This window comes from Caretta caretta, chromosome 1 (genome assembly GCF_965140235.1).
Source record: "Caretta caretta isolate rCarCar2 chromosome 1, rCarCar1.hap1, whole genome shotgun sequence".
Taxonomy (NCBI): Eukaryota; Metazoa; Chordata; order Testudines; family Cheloniidae; genus Caretta; species Caretta caretta.
The window spans coordinates 129,066,551-129,087,883 of NC_134206.1; the positions used below are offsets into that span (position 1 = coordinate 129,066,551).

Consider the following 21,333-nt stretch of genomic DNA (forward strand, 5'->3'; position numbering starts at 1 on the left):
CTGGAGGTCACTGATTGTGATGTCTTGCACTCCTAATGTGTTCTTGATCTGCTTATTCATACCCTTAGGGATCACTTCAAGTGCTCCCATGATCACTGTCTTTGTTCTAAGTCTCCATAATTCTTCCACTTTGTGGCAGAGTTTTTCATACTTCACCATCTTCTCTTCTTGTTGCTTTTTTAGGTTTGTCTGCTGAGATGACAGTATCAATTACCATGGTCATCTTTGTCATTTTTTCTACAACAACTTCCATACTGTTTGACTACACCATTTGGTCTATGACAGTTGTCATAGCCTATAAAATTTTCACCTCTTCATATTCTAGAGAGCTTCAATTCAGTCATAATACCACAAAATTAGTTTAAATCCAATATTGCCACAGAGGAGTCAGTGCAGATACTTGGCTACCTTATTGTACTTGTTCATTATTTTCCCCCAGCCAGGCTCCTGCAGGCATTCAACGTGTGTTCTACCATTTCTTCCTTTTCAGAACACATCCTGCAGTTTTGGGAGAAGTTCTATTGGTCATTTTTTTCTGGAACATAATTAAAATTTAAGGGGTGCTCTTATGCTCTCCCTTTTGAGGTACCCTTCTACAAGCCCTGAGTCTGTTAATCTTTGGTGACCAATGGGTTTGATCTCTTTCTCCACCACTGCCTGTGCATTGATCTTGGTGTAAATCTTTCAAGTTTTTCTTTGGCAATTTTCTGTCTCCTTTCTTTTATGCTTTCTTGGATTGGGATGCACTCTTGGCCATCACTTGCTATTGTAAGCAAATGATCTTTCACTCTGACTGACTCCTCATATATTTTGATATTCTATTCTTTATTGTCAATTTCTTCCTTCACATATATCAAATCTTTTCCTCTACCACATGGTAGGATGTACATACTGACCATGTATTGATAGATATTCATTATTCTATGTATCCCCAAGAGCTCCTTCCTTCCTTCAGAACATAAGAACGGCCATACTGGGTCAGACCAAAGGTCCATCTAGCCCAGTATCCTGTCTTCTGACAGTGACCAATGCAAGTGCCTCACAGGGAATGAAACAGAACAGGTAATCATCAAGTGATCCATCCCCTATCACCCATCCCCACCTGCTGGCAAACAGAGGCTAGGAACACCATCCCTGCCCATCGTGACTAACAGCCATTGATGAACCTATCCTCCATGAACTTATCTAGTTCTTTTTTGAACCATGTTTTAGTCTTGGCCTTCACAACATCAACATCCTTCCTTCCTTCAGTACCTAGAGCTTGGGATAGGCACTTATAAAGAGATATTTAGACCTAGAGCTAGAAGCTCCTTAAATTCCTATATGCTGTGGCAGAATTTAAAACAGGTACTTGAGGCATAGAAGACTCCTCAGATGGCACATACCATTACCATTTCCTTCCAGACCCAATGCAGAGGACATTCCCAGTAATTCCTACTTTCTGGATCAGCCTGCTGAAGCCACAAAAAGCCAGAACAAATGGAACAATGTTGAGGCTATTATAATTTATGGTTGGAATCGGCTCAGTGGTCTTGGTGGCCACAAAAGACAACTTCATGCCCCTACTTCGGTCCTCATTCGTGCCAGCCGAGGCTTTATTTATCTACCTTAGATTCTGAGGTGTGGTGTGGCAACTTTGTGAGTTTTGGCACTAAAGCCAACATAACTGATCATGAGGCCCATTATAATGTTGAGGCCTGTTTAGTGTTGAGGCATGTGTTTCAGCAGGGGTGCCCAACCTCGGGCCCATGTGCTGTACATGGCCCACCAGAGCATTTCATCAGGCCCACATCCGCTTCAACACAGTATACTCACAGCCAGTTCGTTAGCATTTTGTCATCATATTTACATCATTTTAGTTTACACAAGTGTGTAAACAGACAATATTGTACATAGAAACCACCTATTGAAATACATACAAAGAAGCTGAACTTAAAATATAAAGGTAACTTTAAATCTTATTAAAATATGGAGAATCTATTTGGCCCAGGCAAGTTTGTGGCCCAATGAGGTTGGGCACCTCTGTGCTACAGTATGTGGACACTTTCACTTTATATCTGTTCTGGCGATGAATCTTGCCCTGTCAGTAGAACATCTTTCATGAGCACTACATTCATACATAGATATTTAATGATTTTTTTTTTTTAAAGTCAGTGGAAAATTTTGAACAAAGACATTTAGAATAAATTCCCAGAGTGTAAGTGGAGAATATGGAATATTTCTAAGGCAACCACACTATATATAGATTTTACAAGTTCAAATCCTTTTGTGGAAGTTTAAGGGGATGGGAATATTTGCATGAATGACTCAACTATTAAACTTTTCAGCTGTTCTCTAGATTCTGAAACATATGAAAAACAGGTATATTGTCATTGTCACATACACGTATAACTTTGGTTAGAAAAATTGTAAACAAAGGCAACATTAAATGGCCCAACTTTACAACAATATAAATCATTTTACTGGAAATTTATATATACACACATATACACAAACCAAAAAGTTATAATCAGTTCTGACAGCATCTGCTCAAGCCAGATAGTTGTTGAGTCCGGAAACATCAGCAATGGAGCCAAACAAAATCCCAGACAAATGCGTATAATGAATCTGCAATGACAGATTATATAATAAGAGCAGGATCATACACACACACACACCATAATCTAGCTCTGTCTAACCCACTGTCTTACTAAAACAGTGATCAATTACAGCTACTTAAGTAGTACAATCATAACCTCCTCTACAAAAAGCAAACTGTACAATACCACTTTGTGGCTTTCACCCCACATTCCCTCCCCATTAATCTGTTCATATCCTAAAGCGGCAGAATTGAGGGACCTTGTAATTTTTATTTTCATTAGTAATATTGCAGATGCTATTTATTTTACACATTTTTTTATTCCTTTATACAACATATGAAACATTCAAAAGGAGTACAAGACTGCAAGAAATAGTCATAACAAATTGTAAGATGAGTTTCATCAAGATAACACTGACAAAATATACCAATATTGTAGTGATTGTAAAGAGCATCTGCTGAGGTAGTATTAACCACAGCATGGAGGTTAAACCCTTTCATTGATTATTTTTAAATAAACAGACAGATTTACAAAGGTTTTTAGCCACTTAAAGATGCAGAAAGCTGCCTTGTGAGATTTTCAAAAGTTGCACTGATTTTTAATGGGAGTTAAGCACTAACCTGCTTAGGTGATTTTGTAAATCGCACTAACACTGATATGCAACTTCCGACTTGTAAATGCCTTTCTAAAGTTGACCCAAAACCTCTACTAATGTGGATTGGAATTATAAATATGAACTACAAAACAATGATTTGGCCAACCAAACCATATAGAAAACAAAGAAAAAAATGAGTTATGTTTGGAAGTGTTTCTGTGAAAATTATTGTTTTAAAATGTATTTCAAATTATACAATGAAGTATCAATAAATACTCTATCAAAACATCCTAAATCTGCAAAAATCCTGCAAAACATAAAAAATCTGCAAAAAATGCCCATGATTTTGAATTGTCTCTAGTTAGGAAGGAAATAAATGAATCTGGTACATCAAGCACAAATTAAAAGAACAAATATAATTGAGAAATAAAAGAAAATAAAGGGGAAATAAACCAAATACATTACCAGAAAGAACAACAAATAGCTGAAGAACTGAAGATAGGTTCAGGATAGATGCCAGCAAACAGAAGGTTTAGCAAAAGTAACCTGTACCCAAAGGAAAGAAAAGGAAATACTAATAGTTATGGTATTAGCAGATGCAGTACATAATAGAAAGGTGTAGGAATGCAATTAAGACCTTTCTAGCAACATACAGACAAACTGATAATGGAAAGTATTATAACAACAATGATGGAATGACAGTTTCTGTAAACCAAAAATAAATAAATCAGTGAATAAGGACTGAACAACGATGAGTTCCCTCTATGGCCAAATTTCCACCATAATCCAAATAGATTATCGACTATATTTTAAAACATATCCTTTCCATGTTCCTATTATAACAACTCTTGCACTTATGTTCTTTATAACCAATCAGAATTAAAGGAAAAAGAAACCTGGAACTTTGAGATTAAAGTAGTGGATTCACCTTTTGTGAATATAATTATTTTCCAATGTGCAAACCAATATTTTTCCTCTCATATCATATCTTTTAGCAATACACATTTAATAAGCATCAGTGGAGTTGTTTCTGACATTATGCTCATGTTCTACAAATTAATTTCTTAATGTGTTCTTTTGAAATTCACTTTCTGGAAAAAGCCTGAACATTCTAATTTTGTGTGATAATGTATATATAACAATTAGGGAGATGAAATCCACCCCTCCAATCCAGACCATGGTACAGAGCTACTTTGCAGATTCACTCTAAATTCTTCCTGCAGCTGCGGTTCCATCTTATGGGCTGGAATAAAATCACAGCATCTCCATGCTAATTACAGAGGTGACAGGACTGCTAAATCCATACGCAGTATACTGATCTAAAGACTGCAGCCCTTTGCCTGGCCCATCCACTTTCTGGTTCTCTGTGCTGGTCTATGAAGGGAGAGCACGGACATCATTTCTGCAGCACATAGATGATACTCAGGCACCCATGTGCTATTGCTCAGCCCATGGTACTGTTACACAATCTTATGTGAAGTTTAAGTGCTACAAGGAACTTGAACTGGCTTTTTACACTATGGTTGATTTTCACTCTGTGCAAGAAATGCTTTTGAGAAACATGTAGTCAAATTATGGTAGCTGTGTGGTGAAATCAGTGAGATAAACTGCAAAGCCATGTGATAAATCAGGGGTTCTCAAACTGAGGGTCAGGACCCCGTAGGGGGTTGCAAGGTTATTACATGGGGGGGGGGGGGTCGCAAGCTGTCAGCCTCCACCCCAAACCCTGCTTTGCATCCAGCATTTAAAATGGTGTTAAATATATTAAAAATTGTTTTTAATTTATAAGGGGGGTGGTTGCACTCATAGGCTTGCTATGTGAAAGGGGTCACCGGTACAAAAGTTTGAGAACTACTTTGATAAACTGAATTTGTCATGAACCCTTGACAGTCTCACCTGCCCTTTTCCCACTGACCCATTTAGTCCAACATTCCAAACCTCTCAGCTGTTTCAAACAAGCCAAACAAACAAAACCTGCTAGATAAATATTTCTCTTTTGCTCAGTCAGTTCTATTAAGCCTCCTCTTTTCACTGAGAGTCTCTCAATTTCTACTATTCCCTCCTGAACACCTGAGGAAGTGCTTGAATATCCCACTGTTGTTGTTACTGTTATTATTATTACTACTTACATTCTGGTAGCAGCCCTTGCCTCAACAGCACTAGATACTCTAAGAACACAAAAAGAAAAGGAGTACTTGTGGCACCTTAGAGACTAACCAATTTATTTGAGCATGAGCTTTCGAGTGAGCTGTAGCTCACGAAAGCTCATGCTCAAATAAATTGGTTAGTCTCTAAGGTGCCACAAGTACTCCTTTTCTTTTTGCGAATACAGACTAACACGGCTGTTCCTCTGAAACCTGTCATTATCTAAGAACACAAACATGCAAGACATCATTGTTTCTATCCTGAAAATCTCACAGCCTAAATAGGCAAGGAGTGAGGAAGAGGTGCCATGTACAAGCATAGAGATCAGGGCACTGGTTGGCATACATCAAGCTAGTAGAGATGGTGGAAGAGGAGATGAATTAACCGGACCACAGGGGTAGGGCAAGAGGGGAAGGAAGAGACAAGTGACAGCGTAGGAGAGGTAATGAGAGGGAAAGAGAGAGAGAGAGACAGAAGCAAGGAAGGGGGATGTAAAGGAGCACAGATGTTGGGGGAAGTGGGACTGGGAGCAGCAGAACAACAAGTATGGGGTGTGAGCTGGAGGGGGTCACATCAGTCAATCAGCAGAGAGAGACTTCCATACTGAAGAAAATGGACTCCAATGGCATCACTTGTGTTCCCCCACCCCATTTCTCCTGTTGATATATCTGCTCCTACCCAGGTCAGGGAAATACATTGTCCTCAGGTGCATTAATCATGTGAGTCCAATTTTGCAAACCTGTGGCAGAAGTAAAATGAAAAGCAAATTCAATGTTAGAAATAGCTTAGCATAGTATTATGCTGTAAACCAGCCTCACTGCAGCTAGACTACATGACTGTATGAGACAACAACAATAAAACTGAACTCAGCACAAAGCTAGCTATGGGGAACTTTAAAAGATTCATAGTTTGGATGATGATTTGAACTGTCCAAAAATAGACAGGCTCTCACCATATCAGTCCATATTCTCTTTACAATCCCCTTTCACCTCTTCCTGGTGTTACGTTCTTGCAGGAGAGAACTGTTGAGCGTTCCATCAGTGTCTTTAGCAGATAAGCCAATTTCCCATTCTGTAGCTTCAAGGGGCTACCAGGTAGAACAACTATCCCTCTAAAATCCTTGTTCATTTTCACAGAAGTGTGGGGAGGGCTTATCCTTCAACAGAGGACTCCACAAAGCTGTTCAGTCATGCTACCACTCACTCTGAAAAAGAAGAATAAAAATGACTTGTGCTAACTCTTTTGGCCACATAAGGTATGTTCAGCCAATCAAGAAACTCGCACCTGTACAATGTGATTTTTATCAATCTTGAGTCATCAAGCCTTCCTGAAATTCAATACCAAAAAAAAAAAAAAAAAAAAAGAATTTGAAAAGAAATGCTTAAGGTTATTGTTTTTTTCCATTGCAGATAGAAAAATATTGGTGAGAAAATTCTGCCTCTTAAAGAATCCTAATGTTTTAAGAATTGCTTCCTTTCTCAACATGTTCTCAACTTTGTAAACAAGCATTTTTACTAAGAAAAGCTTTTGTTATTAATATGTTTTCCATTTCTAGCACATATGTGAACAATTACACTAATATTGAGTAAGTGTGAACAGGGTTTGGTGGAATTTTCCTTTGCTGGCAATTGTTTGCTCATGATCCTATTTGTTCACAGAATGAAGTTCAGAAACACCCTCTGCTTTGGACAAATAAGTTCTGCTTCCCTTCCTTAGGAAATGTTAAAGCAAGAACACAGCCTGTCTCTAATAACAGGGATATGAAAATGGGTATAGGATTGGAAGAATTAGATGTTATTTCATCATATACACACAAACCAGTGTAAAAATATTTCCATAGTTAATAATCACACTTTAGATAGGCAAATTAAGAAACAAAAACTTTAATAAGTTTGATGTAAGGAGATTGACATAACAAGGAGCAATGGTCTCAAGTTGCAGTTGGGGAGGTCTAGGCTGGATATTAGGAAAAACAATTTCACTAGGAGGATGGTGAAGCACTGGAATGGGTTACCTCAGGAGGTGGTGGCATCTCCATCCTTAGAGGTTTTTAAGGCCCAGCTTGACAAAGCTCTGGCTGGGATGATTTAGTTGGGGTTGGTCCTGCATTGATAAGGGGGTTGGACTAGATCTGGGGGGGGGGGTCTCAAACACATGGCCCATGGGGTTCTTTCTTGCGGCCTGCCAAGCTCCCCGCCCCCTCCCCACCTGCCCCTCTGCCTACCTCCAGGCCAGAGGTGGGCAAAGTACAGCCCATGAGTCCCGCGCTGCTCCCTGAAGCGGCTGGAACCATGCCCCTGCAGCCCCTGGGGCGAGGGAAGAGGGCTCTGTGCATTGCTCTCGCTTCCAGGCACCGCCCCCCACAGCTCCCATTGGCTGGGAACGGGGAACCACAGCCAATGGGAGCTTCAGGGGAGGTACCTGGAGGAGCAGCAAGAGCAGCACACAGAGCCTTGTGCCCCCCTCCCACAGGGATGTGGTTCAGGCTGCTTCCTGGAGTGGAGCAGAGAGGAGCGGGGCCAGGGCAAGCAGGCAGGGAGCCTGCCCTGGCCCCGGTGCGCACCACTGCCACCCTGGAGCAGCTCTAAGTAAGCGGTGCCGGGCCAGAGCCTGCACCCCAAACCCCTCCTTCACCCTGCACCCCAACTCCCTGCCCTAAGCCCCCTGCCACACCCTGCACCCCGGCCCCTCACCACACCTTGCACCCCCCCTGCACCCCTGTCAAGGTTCCTCCCCACTCTGAACTCTAGGGTACAGATGTGGGGACCTGCATGAAAAACCTCCTAAGCTTATCTTTACCAGCTTAGGTCAAAACATCCCCAAGGTACAAAATATTACACCCGTTATCCTTGGAATGGCCGCTACCACCACCAAACTAATACTGGTTACTGGGGAAGAGCTGTTTGGACGCGTCTTTCCCCCCAAAATACTTCCCAAAACCTTGCACCCCACTTCCTGGACAAGGTTTGGTAAAAAGCCTCACCAATTTGTCTAGGTGACTACAGACCCAGACCCTTGGATCTTAAGAACAATGAACAATCCTCCCAACACTTGCACCCCCCCTTTCCTGGGAAATGTTGGATAAAAAGCCTCACCAATTTGCATAGGTGACCACAGACCCAAACCCTTGGATCTGAGAACAATGAAAAAGCATTCAGTTTTTTACAAGAAGACTTTTAATAAAAAATAGAAGTAAATAGAAATAAAGAAATCCCCCCTGTAAAATCAGGATGGTAGATATTTTACAGGGTAATTAGATTCAAAAACATAGAGAACCCCTCTAGGCAAAACCTTAAGTTACAAAAAAGATACACAGACAGAAATAGTGATTCTATTCAGCACAGTTCTTTTCTCAGCCATTTAAAGAAATCATAATCTAACACATACCTAGCTAGATTACTTACTAAAAGTTCTAAGATTCCATTCCTGGTCTATCCCCGGCAAAAACCAGCATACAGACAGACACAGACCCTTTGTTTCTCTCCCTCCTCCCAGCTTTTGAAAGTATCTTGTCTCCTCATTGGTCATTTTGGTCAGGTGCCAGCGAGGTTACCTTTAGCTTCTTAACCCTTTACAGGTGAGAGGAGCTTTCCCCTGGCCAGGAGGGATTTCAAAGGGGTTTACCCTTCCCTTTATATTTATGACACGCCCCCCAAATCTCAGCTAGGGTGGAACACTGGCTGGGATTTCTTCCTGGAGCTCTAGGAAAAACAGAGTTAATAAGACACATGCATCTCTAAATATACTACCAAGTACATAAAGACTAACAATATTTTCCACATCTCAAGGACGATTTTAACCAGTTGATTCTGGGAAACTTTCACGGGAGAGTGCATCAGCCACTTTGTTAGAAGCTCCTGAGATGTGTTGGATGTCGAAATCAAAATCTTGGAGAGCTAAACTCCACCGAAGAAGTTTTTTGTTAGTTTCCTTGATGGTGTGAAGCCACTTCAGTGCAGCATGGTCGGTTTGCAGGTGGAAACGCCGTCCCCAAACATATGGGCGTAGCTTTTCCAGAGCGTAGACAATGGCGTAACATTCTTTTTCAGTGACTGACCAGTTGCTTTCCCTCTCAGACAGTTTTTTGCTGAGAAACACTACAGGGTGGAATTCTTGATCAGGTCCTTTCTGCATTAAAACTGCTCCCACACCACGTTCGGACGGATCCGTGGTTACTAGGAACGGTTTGTCAAAGTCTGGGGCCCTTAGTACAGGGTCAGACATGAGTGTCGCTTTAAGCTTGTTAAAGGCCTTCTGACACTTTCCGGTCCACTGAACAGCATTTGGCTGTTTCTTTTTGGTTAGGTCTGTCAGTGGGGCAGCGATTTGGCTGTAGTGCGGTACAAATCGTCTGTAATAACCGGCCAAGCCTAAGAAGGATTGAACCTGTTTCTTTGACTTTGGGACAGGCCACTTTTGGATAGCATCCACTTTGGCCTGTAGGGGGCTGATAGTTCCTTGACCCACCTGGTGTCCAAGGTAAGTCACTCTGTTTAGGCCTATTTGACACTTCTTAGCCTTAACAGTTAGTCCTGCCTCCCTTATGCGCTCAAGGACTTTTTGTAGATGTTCCAGGTGGTCTGCCCAGGAATCCGAAAATATGGCCACGTCGTCAAGGTAGGCGACTGCATATTCTCCTAATCCCGCTAGGAGACCATCTACAAGTCTTTGGAAAGTGGCGGGTGCATTTCGCAGCCCGAAAGGGAGTACATTAAATTCATACAGCCCGAGATGTGTGATGAAGGCTGACCTTTCCTTGGCAGATTCATCTAGCGGTACCTGCCAGTACCCCTTGGTTAAGTCCAAGGTAGAGATGAACTGGGCCCGTCCCAGTTTCTCTAATAGTTCATCTGTGCGTGGCATTGGATAGTTGTCTGGGCGAGTTACAGCATTTAGCTTACGGTAGTCCACGCAAAAACGTATTTCCCCATCTGGTTTGGGAACTAGAACCACTGGAGATGCCCATGCACTTTCAGAGGGGCGGATTACCCCCATCTGTAACATATCCTGGATCTCCCGTTCTATAGCAGTTTTAGCTTGAGGAGACACCCGGTAAGGTTGGACCCTAATTGGGTGAGCATTACCTGTGTCAATGGAGTGGTATGCCCGTTCAGTCAGTCCTGGGGTGGCTGAGAACGTTGGCGCGTAGCTAGTGCACAGCTCCTGGATCTGCTGTCGCTGCATACGCCCAAGGGTCATGGAGAGGTTCACCTCTTCCACACCACCAGCACATTTCCCTTCGTAGTAAACACCTTCAGGCCACTCAGCGTCGTCTCCTCCCTGGGCTGTAAACTGACAAACCTTTAATTCTCTGGAAAAAGGGCTTTAGAGAATTAATATGGTACACCTTAGGCTTTCGGTTGGAGGTGGGGAATGCTCTGAGATAATTAACAGCTCCCAGGCGCTCCTGGACCATGAATGGCCCTTCCCACGATGCTTCCATTTTATGGGCCTGGAGCGCCTTTAAGACCATGACCTGGTCTCCTACTTTGAAGGAACGCTCTCTGGCATGCTTATCATACCAGGCTTTTTGCTCTTTTTGAGCATCCTGTAAGTTTTCTCTAGCAAGGGCTAAAGAGGTTCGGAGGGTGTTTTGTAGGTTGGTTACGAAGTCCAGAATGTTAGTTCCTGGAGACGGTGTAAATCCCTCCCATTGCTGCTTCACCAACTGCAATGGCCCCTTAACCTCACGGCCATATACAAGTTCAAATGGGGAAAACCCTAAACTGGGATGTGGTACAGCTCTGTAGGCAAAGAGCAACTGCTGCAACACTAGGTCCCAATCATTGGAGTGCTCATTTACAAATTTACGTATCATGGCCCCCAAAGTTCCATTAAACTTCTCCACCATGCCATTTGTTTGATGGTGGTAAGGAGTGGCAACCAAGTGATTTACCCCATGAGCTTCCCAAAGGTTTTTCATAGTTCCTGCCAGGAAATTAGTCCCTGCATCGGTGAGGATGTCGGAGGGCCAACCTACCCTGGCAAAAATGTCTGCTAGTGCCTGGCACACACTTTTAGCCCTGGTGTTGCTTAGAGCTACTGCTTCCGGCCATCGGGTGGCAAAATCCATGAAAGTCAGTATGTACTGCTTTCCTCTGGGTGTCTTTTTCAGAAAAGGACCCAGAATATCCACAGCTACTCGCTGAAATGGAACTTCAATGATGGGGAGTGGCTGGAGAGGGGCTTTGACCTGGTCTTGGGGTTTTCCCACTCTTTGGCACACCTCACAAGACTGGACATAGGTAGAAACATCCTTGCCCATTCCCTCCCAGTGGAATGATCCACCCAAACGGTCTTTGGTCCTGTTCACCCCAGCATGGCCACTAGGGTGATCGTGGGCTAAGCTCAAGAGCTTGGCCCGGTATTTAGTTGGAACTACCAACTGTCTCTGAGGATGCCAGTCTTCCTGGTGTCCACCAGAAAGAGTTTCCTTGTATAAAAGTCCTCTTTCTATAACAAACCTGGATCGATTAGAAGAGCTGAGAGGCGGTGGGTTGCTCCGTGCCGCCGTCCAAGCTCTCTGGAGGCTTTCATATGCTTCCTGTTCGGTCTGGAACTGTTCCCTTGATGCTGGAGACATCAGTCCCTCATTGGATTGTGGACCTAGGCTTGGTCCCTCTGGAAGCGATATAGGGGATGGAGCTGTTTCTGTTGACTGTGAACCGCTCTCCGCTGGTGCACTATGTTGGGATTCAGGCTCCGGCTGAGCCTCTTGTGTAGGGTTATCGGCTGCTGCCAGTTCAGGTTCAGTGGGGCCCTCTGGTGTTGAGGTTGCAAGTACTGGATTCAGTGCTGGCACGGGGTCTGGTGTTGGTTGTTCGGCTGGTTCCGGTTCTGGGACTGGTTCCGTCTGGGCCTCTGGGACTGGATCCACTACTGCTGTTGCAGACATTGGCCTGGGGTCCGGGTCCATCACCTCTGACTGGGTCCTGATAGAAGTTTCCGGAACAGAGCTAGGCCTCACGGCTTGTTTAGCCTGGCTGCGGGTGACCATTCCCACCCTCTTGGCCTGCTTCACATGATTGGCCAAGTCTTCCCCCAACAGCATGGGGATGGGATAATCATCATAGACTGCAAAAGTCCACATTCCTGACCAGCCCTTGTACTGGACAGGCAACTTGGCTGTAGGCAAATTGAAAGAGTTGGACTTGAAGGGTTGAATCGTCACTTGGATCTCTGGGTTGATTAAATTGGGGTCCACTAAGGAAGCATGGATAGCTGACACTTGTGCTCCAGTGTCCCTCCACGTGGTGACCTTCTTCCCGCCCACACTCACAGTTTCCCTCCGCTCCAAGGGTATCTGGGAGGTATCTGGGCCTGTGGACCTCTGGTGTGATTCCGGTGCAATGAACTGTAATCTGTTGGGGTTCTTGGGGCAGTTGGCCTTCACATGCCCCAGCTCGTTACACTTAAAACATTGTCCAGCTGACGGGTCACTGGGGCGAGGAGGGTTGCTGGAGAACGGGGTGGTGGGACGATAAGGGGTCTGGAGGGCTCTTTGGGAGGTAGGTGGGGCTTTGGGCGGCCCCCGGTAATAGGGTGTGGTCTGGGGTGGTCCCTTCTGGTCTCCGCTCCAACTGCGACCAGTTTTCTTCTTCTCTGCCACCTCCACCCATCTGGCTCCAATCTCTCCTGCCTCAATTACAGTTTTGGGTTTCCCATCTAGGATGTATCTTTCTATTTCCTCAGGAACACCCTCTAAGAATTGTTCCATTTGCATTAGGAAGGGCAAATTTACTGGAGATTCAACACTTGCTCCTGATATCCAGGCATCCCAATGTTTCACAATGTGGTAGGCATGTCGGGTAAATGACATGTCTGGTTTCCACCTTAGGGCTCTGAACCTCCGACGAGACTGCTCGGGTGTTATCCCCATTCTGACTCTCACCTTGGATTTAAACAGTTCATACTTGTTCATGTGTTCTTTAGGCATTTCAGCTGCCACCTCAGCTAAGGGTCCACTGAGCTGCGGCCTCAGCTCTACCATGTATTGGTCAGTAGAGATGTTGTACCCAAGGCAGGCCCTTTCGAAGTTCTCTAAGAAGGCCTCAGTATCATCACCTGCCTTGTAGGTGGGGAACTTTCTGGGATGGGAAGTGGTACCTGGAGAAGGATTGCTAGGGTTTGTTGGTATATTCTGCTGGGCCTTTATCTTCTCCACCTCCTCCACATGCTTCCTCTCTTTTTCCTTCTCCTCCAGTTCTTTGTCCCTTGCTTCCATTTCTTTGTCCCTTGCTTCCATTTTCAGCCGCATGAGTTCTATCTGTCTTTCATGTTCCCTTTGTTTTTCTGCAGCCTGAAATCTGGCTAATTCCAGCTTTTGTCGAGTCGTGGATTTTGTCATTCTAACCTCTCTGTTTTTAACTAACTTTACACCCAAGGTTTAGAAATAAACAAACAAAACTTGGCTGTAAAATTTTGCTGTGCTGGAATAGAATACCTATTCTCTGATAGTGATTGTCAGCCTACAGAAAAAGACAATTCCCTTGTCTCTGCTCTGGGCCCAAATCAAAGCAACAAACCTCCAACTACTTGGAAACCTGCTTACCAGCAGCCCAAAGGAAAAAAAAAATTCCTTTTCAAACCTGTGCTCCTTGTAAAACAAAAAAAATCAAAATCCTAAAAAAAAAACCCTGCCACTTTTGTCTCCAGGCAAATGGGTAGAACACACACCCCCTATTTACTTTTAGGAAGAAAAAAAAAAAAAAAAACTCTGGGTTGGAAGACTGTGAATTTCCCTGCAGGAGTTAAGTACCCTGCCTCCAGGCAAAGAAAACCTGCAATTCACAAAGATAATCCCCTTTTGTCTCTGCTTGGCCACAAAGCAGAGAGAAACTAAGCTGCTTTCAGTTTCAAAGCTGCTTTCTGGACTTCCTAAAAATTCCTTTTTAAAATCTGTATTTCTAGTTCAAAAAATCTCAACTGGATCTCAAAATGATTTCAGGTTAATCCCACCACTGTGCCACCATGTCAAGGTTCCTCCCCACTCTGAACTCTAGGGTACAGATGTGGGGACCTGCATGAAAAACCTCCTAAGCTTATCTTTACCAGCTTAGGTCAAAACTTCCCCAAGGTACAAAATATTACACCCGTTTATCCTTGGAATGGCCGCTACCACCACCAAACTAATACTGGTTACTGGGGAAGAGCTGTTTGGACGCGTCCTTCCCCCCAAAATACTTCCCAAAACCTTGCACCCCACTTCCTGGACAAGGTTTGGTAAAAAGTCTCACCAATTTGTCTAGGTGACTACAGACCCAGACCCTTGGATCTTAAGAACAATGAAAAAGCATTCAGTTTTTTACAAGAAGACTTTTAATAAAAAATAGAAGTAAATAGAAATAAAGAAATCCCCCCTGTAAAATCAGGATGGTAGATATTTTACAGGGTAATTAGATTCAAAAACATAGAGAACCCCTCTAGGCAAAACCTTAAGTTACAAAAAAGATACACAGACAGAAATAGTTATTCTATTCAGCACAGTTCTTTTCTCAGCCATTTAAAGAAATCATAATCTAACACATACCTAGCTAGATTACTTACTAAAAGTTCTAAGATTCCATTCCTGGTCTATCCCCGGCAAAGACCAGCATACAGACAGACATAGACCCTTTGTTTCTCTCCCTCCTCCCAGCTTTTGAAAGTATCTTGTCTCCTCATTGGTCATTTTGGTCAGGTGCCAGCGAGGTTACCTTTAGCTTCTTAACCCTTTACAGGTGAGAGGAGCTTTCCCCTGGCCAGGAGGGATTTCAAAGGGGTTTACCCTTCCCTTTATATTTATGACAACCCCTCACCCCAACTCCCTGCCCTGAGCCCCCTGCTGTACCTTACACACCTCCTGTACCTCAACTTCCTGGCCTGAGGCCCCGCCAGACCCTGCACCCCTCCTGCACCCCCTGGGGGCAGGGAGGGGGCAGAGTTGGGGTGTGGACTTTGGGGAAGGGGTTGAAATGGGAGCAGGAAAGGGGTGGGAAAAGGCGGGGTGGGGCGGGACCTCATGGAAGGGGTGGAGTGGGAGGGGCGGGCCATGGGCAGCGTGAGAAGAGGGTGTCAGTGATGCGGCCCTCGGGCCAATGCATTAATCCTCATGTGGCTCTTGTGGTCATTTGAGTTTGAGACCCCTGGGCTAGATGATCTCCTGAGGTCTCTTCCAACCCTAATCTTCTATGGTTCACTTTCTATATTTTTGTATGGGATGTTGACAGTTTGTGTTTTAATGGTTATAAAGCATTACCTTTTTCAATCTTAATGTCTGTCATTAAATAACTATCTGATTCCCCCATAATGGTCTTATATAATTCTGGCGTATAGTAATGGTTCAAGCTAAAACATTCTTAAATTCCACAAAATTAAAAAAAAACCACATATTTATGTCTCCTTGCAAAATAGCAAAAATAAAAACTTATTTTTTTGTGTAGAAAATTGTTATTCAACCACATACATCTGTTCTTGCTCTAAAAGACAGAATTTTTCTCTTCAAAGTGGTGACTCTGCTCCTAATGTAAATTCACAGAAAACAGTGTTGCAAGGGAAAGTAGAATGTCACTATTTTAATAGATAAAAGCTTGCCCCCTTTATTGGAAACAGTAAAAGTTTTACTTTAGTTCATTAATAATAGCAAAAAAAAAAATCAACTCCTACACAAAGAGCTCCAGCTTATAGTATGTCAAACTACTTCCATAGCAGAAAGAGTACTCAATGCTGTGTTTCTGTGAGTATATGGTACAGCAGTAATTCACTACACAGTGCTTGTCAGCAATAATTCATTTTTGACATGATATTTATAACGTCAGAGAACCTCAAAAAGGGGAAGAAGAAAATTCTACTTACATATCTTCCATTGTCTTGATTAATCATTTCCTGTAGTTTTTTTTAACCTGGAAGAGAGATGAAAACCACAGTGATTATTTAAATTCTGGGAGATTTAAAATAAGAATACTTATGCAGCCTTAATCATCAGCACTGAGGAAATGGTATGATACAATTGTATAAATAATGTGATGGATGTCTCACTTTAGGGAATTCATGATTTTAGCTTTCATCTGCAGGTCTTTTCAGCCTTTTATGACAGATCTAAAACAAACATTTTGTCACCTTTGTTTTGTGGGCTTCAGGAATAAGTGGAGTGCTGTCCAGCAAGGTTCTGCTTGATGGTCTCAGCTATAAAAATAGTTTCTTGCAAAGGTCCATTCCCACAGTGATGATATCACAACACTTGTCTTGTGTTGAAGAATTGATTTTTCAGTTCACTGGCAGTTCTGAACAAAACATTTTGTGTGTTTGACCTGAAACAAAATGTTTTGTTTTCATGTTGGGCATTTTTAGGAAAATCAAAGGAAATTTGGAAATGAAGGGCTAGACTCCCAAGCAGGCTTAGGTGCCATTCATAAACCTGAGGAGGAGGTACCTCCCTTATGCCCAATAGCTAGTACACTCATCTGGGATATGAGGGACTCATATACAAAACCTCACTCCAGAGAAGGGGTTTAAACTCATTTTTTCCTTTTTTTGGGTGCCTGCCCCAACCACCAGACTACAGCCTATTTTACTCTAGAGCTTTCTAAATATCTCCTGTTGAAGCTGTTCTTCTTTGTATACATAAATGTGCATCGGAACGGGGGACTGGAACCTAGGTGTCTTCCTCACCCAGCTGAGTACCCTAACCACAGGCTATAGGGTCATTCTAACTCACTCTCTGTCACACTCTATTTAATTATTTATACAAAGTGGAACAGCATCAACAGAAAAGACTGAGAGTGCTCCATCCCAGAATTAGAGCGCTTACCTTGGGCAGGTGACCTGAGTTCAAGTCCATGCTCCATAGCAGGGATTCAAATCTGATGTGAGTGCCCTCACCAGTTGGCTATTGGGTATAAGGGAAGTACTTTCTCCTCCTAGATTTGTGAATGGTGCCTACGTCCCCCCATGTATCTAGTCTAAAAAAAATCAAAATATTTAATTGCATAAAATTAACTATTTTGAGATTTGTCTTTAAAAAAAATTGGCTGAAATTGACGCAAAGTAGCAAAATGTTTAGATTGACCTGAATCAGAATTATTTGGTCAAAAAAAGTTTTGGTCATATCTCCCCACCCGCCTGCCTGCCCCACATCTACTGGTCTCATTTGCTAGAAAGAATTCCTTGAAGACAATATATAGTAATCATTATGAGAACTTCACCCACCCTCTAGATAACTGAAAGAAAGACTGCAGGTTTTTTATGTACTTCAAAATACAGGACACAAATACAATATATATTATTTATATATATATATAAAATGTGTGACCCTTTCTCCCTGGAAGGGGAGAGACAGCAGCACAGACTGCCAGAAACTACAGGAAACATGCTCAGGGTCTCACTTCTTCCAGAAAGGAGAGACAGCAATTTCTGCATTAACAGGAGAACCAGAGGATTTCACATCTAATGCAGCAGAAGTCCCCATGACATCAGCAGGCTGGACTGTCTCAGCTGCTTTGTTAGGAGACGGTAGGTAATTGTTGGGATGGGGAAGGAAGGAGGTGTAGGCAAGTGAACTGAGTAGAGCATGTTGTTAGATAAGGCTTGGTTATATTGAGTCTCTGCCAGTTAATTGGCCGTACTTGGAGATCAGTCTCTACCAGACTCCTTGAGTCCTTTAGGTCTGTACTAGTTTGACCATTTCTCAAGAAATGTCAATAAGTTCTCCTTTTACCATCCAGTCCCCAACCTCCTTTTCCTGGTCAACTTTATCAAGTATTGCAGTGAGCAAAATTCAGCAACACCTGTGTGACATTCTATATCTTGGGGGAGTGTCCTGGAACCCCCATATTCCTCATTTTTATATAATTGTGATCTTACATATAAAGCATACCTTGTAAGGTATCGGGGGAAGGTTATGATTTGCTGAAAGTCATTTCTCTATCCATATATCATTAATGCATATGAAGTTATGAGAATTGTGTTTTATGTTCACTAAAACATGCTGTAAATTGGAGAATCAGCCAGATATTAGCTCCCCAGAGGCAACAGCAAGGAAAGTAACCAACACCCAGGTGGGGTATCAATCAACCCATCAACAACCATTGTCCAGCAAGGGAGCTACAATACAATGACTCACCTGCATGAGGCCACCCCAGGGGAATTGCTTAACCTTGCTTGGAGACTCAGTAATGCACTCAGACATGCCTGGACTTGTGTTTTCCAAGCACATGGACTGAGGGTATAAAACAGACACAGAGGCTATGTGCTGGGCCCTTCTCCTGCCCCCACCTATGCTGCAAGCAGCTAAGACACTGAGAAGAGAAGACTCCAACAGAGGAGATTGGCCCAGATTTCAGGGGTGAAATCTGTATACTAAGGACTGCAATATCCAATGGGGTGAGAAAAACTGCTTAATTTAGTTGTTGCCCAGTGTAATAGGGCTGAGAGTGTAGACTGTGTGTTTACATTTTATGTCTTTTGGTAACTAACTGACTTTTTGCCTATCACTTAAAACCTAATTTTTATAGTCAATAACTTTGTTTTACTGTTTATCTTTACCAGTGAGTTTGTATGAAGTGTGTGGCAAATCTGCTCAGGTTTGACAAGGCTGGTGTATATCCACTTTCCATCGATGAAGTGGAGAACCAATTAATAAATCTGCATCAGCTTGTCTGAGCAGTGCAGGACGGTATATTCCTGAGGTACAAGGTTGGGAGCTGGGGGGGATTTGGCTCTGGTGCCTTTCTCTGGGTGATTCATGAGCGGCTCTGGGAGCATTCATGCCATATAGATGGGTGTGGGGCTCCACATGCTGTTGTGCTGAATGATCACAACGCCTGGATGGTTTTGCTGCAGGTCACTAGCAAAGCATTGTGAGAGACAGCCCAGGCTGGAGAGAGTTCAGGGGGCACAGCAGTCCCACAGTCCCAGGCTGCACTCTGGGGGGATCCCATCACAACCTGATCTCTGCCAGTACCTTAAACCCTATTTTGTTCAGGTTTTGTGTCAGACAGAGCCAATATCAACATTTGGGTCCTACACCGATAAAACTCTTATAGAAATATCCACTTTTCTGAATGCACATAGTGAAAACCGCAATAAAAAATAAGTATTCAAATGAATTGGTAACAATGTAATTATCACAAAATGCAAGTAAAGAGAAAGGTTCTGTTTTTATCTTGTAGAGAAACCACATGTAGCTGGTGGTACCCTGGGCAGTATAAAAAAAGGAAAAAAAAAAAGAAGAGATACGTGCAGCAGAGTGTCCCTAGCGAAAACACAGCTTTTTATAGACTGAATTATAGCAGCACACTGGTGAGGTGAAGCAGATATCCACCTTCTTGATACTATTTACTATATATCAGAGCCAATGTGTGATCACCTATGGAAAGAAAGTGTAAAGTGATGCATGTACGAGAACATGATGTTTCTGTAAGAAATCTGTTCTTTTGCATGATTATCTCCATCCCTTGTCTTCTGAAAAACAATGACATTATGGAAAAATCTCTGAATGTTCTATTACTGGGTCTACAACTTGCATGTTCCGAGCACTATTGTGGTGGCAACTATACATAATTAAGTAATTAGCTGTTGGCATCTAAGATATTGTACAGGAATGAAGAAAATACAAGCATTGCCCTCTACAAAATAAACATTATATCTAATATTTTAAGAGCTGGTTGGGAAATTTCCAACTAAATATGTGTTTTTGGCCATAACATTTAAATTTTCCACGGGAATGTTTCAGTTTTGCCCACCAAAATTAAGTTGTTCTTCAGGAAAATGTAAATGAAATATTTAGTTTCAAGTCAAATCTGAACCAAAATATTTCCATTTGCCAAACTGAAAGAAAACAATTCGTTTTGGACCATTTCGACTCTGAATGGAAGACGTAGTCCAACCAGGGAAAATGTCCCATAGAGGAGAATGAAGGCATAAGGCCCCTGAATTACAGCTCCTATGAGGTACTAGGGACTCTTGTATGTAGACCAGGCCCATGGTGAGCACATACTGAAGTGCTTTGCTAAAAGGACATGAAGTTAAATAAGTGCTTCACTGAACTGGGACTTAAAAATTTTAAAAATTCTCCCCCTAATGCACAGCAAAGCATTGTTTTTAAATTTTAAAAAAATCCAAACAAACAATACCCTCCCCCCCCCAAAAAACCACCACAAAACCACCCCACATTAAATGGTCTTATCAAAACCAGACAGTATGCAGGGCATTGGAAGGCAGAAGGCTAAATGGGACTATATAAAGACAATGCTGTATCAACTTACACTAGCCATACAATTGGCAGTGGAATGGATATAGTGGGAGTGCTGTGTATTAATAAGCCATCCCAAAGTATATTACATAAACCTCATCCTATTTCATAACAACAACAACATTCTTGCCAATAGCTATGAAGGCTTAGGGGAGAAGATATGCTCATACTCATCTAGGAGTTCTCCCAAACTGGCTCTCGGTGTTTCAGTATATTCTGTGCCCTAGTTTTTAATTTTTCCACATACAAAATAAGAGTCATACTTTTTCTATTAATAACTTTTCTACCATGGGGGGGAAAAAAAACAATAGTCCCTTCCAAATCTTACTGATTAACATTAACAGCCATTCTTCCTTATAAGATTTGTTTTATTATCAGCCATATTACATAGTTTACTCATTACATCTTTGTTTACTTCATTTATTTTAATAAGTGACTTTGATAGTGCTGTAACTTATCTCTAAGGAAGCACACTGCTCATTTCCCCCTGAGGATTTTCTAATCATTTGGAAACTGCTAGCGTTATTGGCATTTTGTTTTCTATTTCTCAGCCAGCTCAGCAAACTCGTATTTCTTTGGATCTTCATATTTCTCTCTAGTTTTCTATCAGGGACTTCAGTGAATGTCAGGGGAAAAAAACAAAACCAAAAAAACTTACCAAAACTATCTGCTTTTAAATAGATGAGATCCATGCAGGATTCATAGAGGCTGCTCATGCAGACGCTGAGATCTTGAATGGTAAATATTTAACAAGGAGAACTCTCCTTCCTCTCTGTCATCTCACA

The 21,333-nt window shown here is 42.5% G+C and overlaps 2 long non-coding RNA genes across 2 annotated transcripts in view; one reads left to right on the forward strand and one right to left on the reverse strand.

The window, feature by feature from the left end:
- Positions 1 to 5,513: 5,513 nt before the first annotated feature.
- Positions 5,514 to 21,280, reverse strand: LOC142070251 (uncharacterized). Its single transcript, XR_012666237.1, has 4 exons — positions 21,207 to 21,280; positions 16,153 to 16,199; positions 6,272 to 6,523; positions 5,514 to 6,058 (listed from the first exon to the last, which is right to left on the reverse strand). It is a non-coding gene; the product is annotated as an uncharacterized LOC142070251 (long non-coding RNA).
- LOC142070269 (uncharacterized) overlaps positions 18,572 to 21,333 on the forward strand; it is a 32,535-nt gene continuing 29,773 nt past the window's right edge. The window contains exon 1 of the long non-coding RNA XR_012666251.1: positions 18,572 to 18,678. This is a non-coding gene — a long non-coding RNA (uncharacterized LOC142070269). The remainder of the gene's footprint in view (positions 18,679 to 21,333) is intronic.